This window comes from Lygodium microphyllum, chromosome 14 (genome assembly GCF_053477565.2).
Source record: "Lygodium microphyllum isolate KBCC chromosome 14, Lygodium_microphyllum_v1.1.10, whole genome shotgun sequence".
Taxonomy (NCBI): domain Eukaryota; kingdom Viridiplantae; phylum Streptophyta; class Polypodiopsida; order Schizaeales; family Lygodiaceae; genus Lygodium; species Lygodium microphyllum.
In genome coordinates this window covers 11,610,255-11,616,254 of record NC_141148.1, presented here as the reverse complement: position 1 = coordinate 11,616,254, position 6,000 = coordinate 11,610,255, and positions in this window count along the sequence as shown.

Sequence of the window (6,000 nt, the reverse complement as noted above, 5' to 3'; positions counted from 1 at the left end):
AGCGAGGTGTTCATGAATGTGTACAAACGAGACACGTAAGGGCACTTCCCCACACTTAAAACATGAATACATCGGTTTAACCAATCAATAGGGGCCTAATACATGACCATGAATCATACCCTTGCATCCCCACACTTAAGACATATCATAGACATAAATGAATGCAAGAGGTAGGGTTAAAAGCACTTGGCCCATTCAGTTGGTCGATGTAGATCGTCGTCAATGTGCTATATATTAGAATTGTCCCACTGGAGGTACCACGGTTCGCCATGGCACACATCCAATATGGTAGGGAACATGCAGCAACACCCAAGGAGGTAGCGTCATTGATAAAGACCGGGGACACCATCGATGGTGAAGAATACAACACTCAATCTTGATAGTCACGCATGTTGGGATGATAGATCAGTCACTCATCCCATAACTCGTACCACTCAAAGAGGAGTGGAATGGGATCCATATCTCATGCCCGTTTTAGAAATCGACAAGGGGAATGATACAGAGGAAGTATTCTAGCATGCTCAATTGATGGTGCGTTTGTGCATCTCGACCCATCTGGCATAGATGCAAGAAGGAAGGCTAGAGAACCTTGCGTTGCAGTCCACAGAATAGAGTGATGTGTCCTATGATGATGGTAGATGCCGTCCTATGTGTGCATATGGAAGCTAAAATGAACCTGATTGACAGTGGTCTTGTAACATCCCTTGAACCTCACCTCTCAATTGATTGAAGGAAAAATCAGTCACACTCAGCTCTCTCTCTCTCTACCTCATGCTCTATTAATGAATATAGGAGGGCAACTCGATTTCTGACACCCATTGATTTAATCCTCAATCCCACTTGTGCAAAGGTTGTATGCCTTGTGTGCAATTGATGGTGCAATAGTGAATACTACTTGGTGTTGGCATATAGTGCAAGAAGAAATACTAGGGAGCCTTATAGTGCCATGCACAAGAATAGATCATGCTTTGTGCATTGAGAGGCCCAATCTATGTGTGCAATGCTCCATTTACACATCTCACCTCTCATTTGAATTTAAAGGGCAAGGAATGATCACTCACCCCACCCTCTGTCTATGCTTGATGGCAAAATTCAGAAGGCAGTCCATACTCACATCCTCATCTGGTTAGGAGGAAAGCATACAACACTCAAGGGATTGTTAATGAAGATCGACGCTGGATTGTTAATGATGTTGAACAATGTTTGTTGATGGAAAGGCTTTTATCTATGCTTGATGGTGAAATTCAGAAGGCAGGCCATACTCACATCCTCACCTGATTAGGATGAAAGCTTACAACGCTCAAGGGATTGACGATAAAGATCGGCGTTGGATTGTTAATGATGCCGAATAATGCTTGTTGATGGAAAGGTGTACCCATGGAGGTAGCCTACAGATTAGGAACTTGTTGTAATTATAGGAGGTTACGTTTGTTGGAGGAGTCACATGCTCTATAGAGAGTTGCAGGACACAATGCACCAAGGGAGGAAGCTTCGGAACTGGATCCTAAAAGTTTGACTTAGGAATCATCTAATTTGGATTACAAGGTGTTACTACCTTTTTCATAGCCAGCTTCCCACCCAAGGGTGTTTGCTACCTTTTCTTGGAGCGAGTCCTGTTATGATAGGGAATTACTTCCTTTTCTCCCATAACAGTTTTTTTTTAAAATTATTTTTTATTTTATGTTTATATATTTTTTCCATTGGGCTAGAACATTACTTATTAGAACCATCCATGCCACATTAGTTGGATTGAATAGGAAGGTAATCAAATAGAAAGGTAGAGGTGGATGTGAGGGGGCTAACAAAATAGTGCCACCCCATTAGGTTGAGAATGATGGATATCAATAGCTGCATAAGAAGTAGAAAGGAGCGATGCATAAGAAGTAGAAAGAAGCGATGCAATAGAGGGAGAGGAATTGTTGGTTGTGATTGTCAGGATCCCTAGGGAGGGAAGTATTTCTTTAGGTAATAGCCATTGATTAGGAAGGGATCTTCAGAGGTGTCCACAGTCAGTGTCCATAGCCGTATTTGGAAAGAGCCATTAGGGTTGACAACAAGTACCTTGTAGGGGCCCATCCATCATTGTTGGAGCTTTTCTGGAAACTTTCCAAATTGTGAATCATAAGCAAGGACTAAGTCACCTTCCTTGAATTCCTTATGCTTGATAAAGCTATCATGGTAAGCCTTTTGTCGAGCCTGAGTGGCTTCTATGCACTACAAGGTCATTCGACATATTTTATCCAAACATTCCAAGTGTAGGAGCCAGCACTGCAGGGACTTGGTATCTCCCAAGCACTCAGTGATAGCCATTTGCAAAGAGGGGAGTTCTAACTCGGCAAGAAAGATCGCTTCTGTACTGTACACTAGCGTCACACCAGCTGAAAAGGTGTTTGTCCTATAACAGCCTTGTAAGAGGTTTTGTATGCCTAGAGGGCCTCTATAAGTCGATCATCTCAATCACAACGATGTGCAGAAATCATCCTTGTCAGGATTGAGGAGAGGATGTGATTGGTAACTTTGATTTAGTTGTTGGCTGTGGGATAGTAGGGTGTGGACTTGCGATGGCGTATCTTGTAAAGCTTACTCAAGTCTTCCTTAATCTTGTTTAGAAAGTGCGTGCCTCTATCACTGACTAGCTTTAAAGAATTTCCAAAGCGAGTGATGATGTTCTCATAGAGAAAGAAGGCCACACTATTGCTATCATCTCGTTTGAGAGCTTTGGCTTCGCACCACTTTATCACGCAATCTGTACAAAACAAAATGTATATATTTTGCTGCCTTCTAGTTGGTGGACCGATAGGGTTGACAAAGTCTATGCCACACTTCTAGAATGGCTTTAGGAGAAGGACAAGCTATAGTGGCATAACACTAGATTTGGTAGGCTTTCCCATCTGTTGACAAGCATCACAACATGTTCAATAGTCATAAGTATCTTTATGAAGTGTAGGCCACCAATAACTTGCGACGAGCAGCATATCCTTTCTGGTTGTTTCTTCTCTTGGAAAGTGTCCTTCATAAGGCTTTTCATGGCATGATTTTAGCACTATCCCAATCTCATCTCTTGCAACACATCTTCATAGCATTTTATCATTGTCTGTCTTGTATAGAGAACCGTCTAGCAGAGTGTAGGGGGATTGATTCCGACAGAAGCTTCTTCTTCTCGTGATTGGAGATGATAGGAGGATATTGTTCAATGGCCAAGAGGTTGGCTATATTTGTGTACCATGGAGTTACAGTTTCAACCAGAAATAGGGTAGCATTAGGGAGCTCTAGATCATCTTGAACCTCTACATTACTATGAGGGATATGCGACAGATGATGAGCCAGGACGATATGGAAGTGATCGGGTTTGGTAACCACTTCAAAATTAGACTCCTAAACAGAAGGAGCCACCTCATCAATTAGCCTACCTTATTCATTAGGAAGGACTTTGAAATGCACCAGTAGCAGGTAGTATTGAAACTTCTCCAAGGCAAACACCATTGTGAGGCACTCTAACTCCGTCACTGTATAATTTCATCCTCAATCATCAACCTTACATCTTGCATAATAGATGGGCTGATCTAACTTTGAGGAGCCTTTTTGGCATAAGACTGCACCTAACCTTTCTACAGATGCATCAATGTGCACATGGAATTTCTTTGTCCAACTAGGGGGTTATAGGATAGGTGTTTCAATCGGACACTGCTTTAGAGTATTGAATCCTTCGTCATAATCAAACTCTATATCTTTCCTCAGGAGCTTATGCAAGGGGGATGTCTTTGTCACAAAGTGTACAATGAAACATCTGTAATAGCCCACATGGCCAAGAAATCCCCTCAATTATTTGAGGTTAGTGGGCACTGTTAGAGCTTCAATCTTCTCAATCTTGGCAAGGTCTATTGCTATCCCTTATGCAAAGATAATGTGGCCTAGAAGAACTCTAGAACAAACTCTAAAGATGCATTTGTTGAGGTTGAGGGAGATCCCATACTCTCGGCATCAATCAAAGCACTACTCCATGTGTCTCCAATGCTCACGGATTAAATTATAAACACCGAAGTCATCCAAGCATACCTCAATAAAATCATATAGATGATTTTAGAATGTGGCCATCATCACTCTCTAAAAGGTAGCAAGGGTGTTACAGAGCCAACGGCATCAATTTGTAAGTATAGATTCCCCATTCCATTGTAAAGGTTGTTTTGGAGATCAATCTTCTTCTGCTATCTAGACTTGATTGTACCCACCATTGAAACTATCCAAGAGGGAATAGAGCTCATGTTGAGTCACTGTGTCCAATAGTTGGTCTGTGAAAGGAATAGGAAAATTATCCTTCTTTGTCTTGGAGTTCAACTTTCAGAAGTCCACACATATTTATAGCTTTCCATTCTTCTTGGGTAGTACCACGATGGGTGAAACCCAATCACTATTGGCCACTGGATAAATAAACTCAGATTCAAGGAGCTCCAACAATTTGACTTTCACCAGGGCTGAGTAATTTGGATTCATACACATCTATCTTTGCCTCATAGGTTTGGCATCATGCTACTTGAGGTCGATGTGATGCTGACACACCATGTAATTAATCCCCTTTAGATCGTTATATGACCATGAAAACACATCCAAGTTCTCCTCAGTAGGTCATGCAGGGCGGATGATTCATATTCTAGAAGACTAGTACACACCTTTAGGTGATGTTAGTACCATATGTGTCCACATAAGTTAATTTCTTTTTCCCTTCCATTTCGCAGATGAAGGTTCCACAGACTTCTTCAGGGTATAGATTCGATTCCTTCAAGGGAGTGATGTCCTTGTCTAATACTCCACTGGAAGCGACTTTTTCTTTCCATGGGGACTCTGTTGACTCTTTGGAATGCTGAACTATATCATGGCTGTCTCAAATTTTATGGCCAAGTTAATTACTTCTTGACTCAAAGACTCATCTTCAGAGAAGGCCTCTAGGAACATCACATAATAGGAATGATCTGAGTTCTATGTGGGCTATATGATTAGTGTTTGTTGGCAAGGTGTATCATCATTGTCCTTTCTTAAGAAGGGAAAATTACAGCAATAAGAGCCATTGCTAAAGGAGGGTTTATTCTTCTTAATCCATTTATTATGGAGGTTTTACATATGATGCGATTCATTAACTAGTCCAAAGGATACTAGAGTCATTATGTCTAATAGCATAGGATATTCAACTTCAACCGCTTCTAGAACTTCATCCTCATTATTATTCTTCTTTGGTTGTAAAAATTCTTCCATGTCACCTTCATTGTCTTCATCTTGACTTTCATCCTGATCTTCGACAATGTCTCAGTCTTTATAAAGACTATGTGTACGAGAAAAATGTACTCTCTATTGTATCCTCTACTTTTGCTTCTACCTCTAGCTTTGCTCCTATATATGTCTTTATCTTTGCTTCTATCTCTAGCTTTGCTATGGCCATGTAACAGGGAGAATAATAAATACATCCATGCATCTATCTCACTATCAGAGGTAATTTTTGAAGTCAATCTTGGTTTAGGAAAGAGTAGGTATTCACCCATCGACAAGGACTTTACTTCTTTTGGGAGTTGTCTTGCAGTGCCCACTATCAAGGACAGTGCCTCTATTTTTGTGGGAAAGATTTGTTTGATAGCTTCTTTGTTTGCTGATGTACCATCTATAACTTCATTGGACAAGTCTATTAAGACTTTGATAGAGGTGGATCCATTATCTTTTTGCGAGCCATACAAGTTGACTACCACCTTATTGGGTTCTCTGCTGCTTAGGGTTAAGATTCCCTTAAACCAATCCATTCGCACTCTTGCTCAAAAAAGCCATGGTTTTCCTAGTAGAAGAGAGTATGACGACTTGTAGGAATTTAGTTTTACCACTCGATAGGTCAACCAATAGTCTCTCCTATGAGAGTTGTCTTCACATATGGGAGAATCCCTAAGGGCTTAATTTTTCTATGGTCTATAAGTATAATAAGCCATTGTGTAGGCTGCATACTTTGCAAGCCTAGATCCTTCA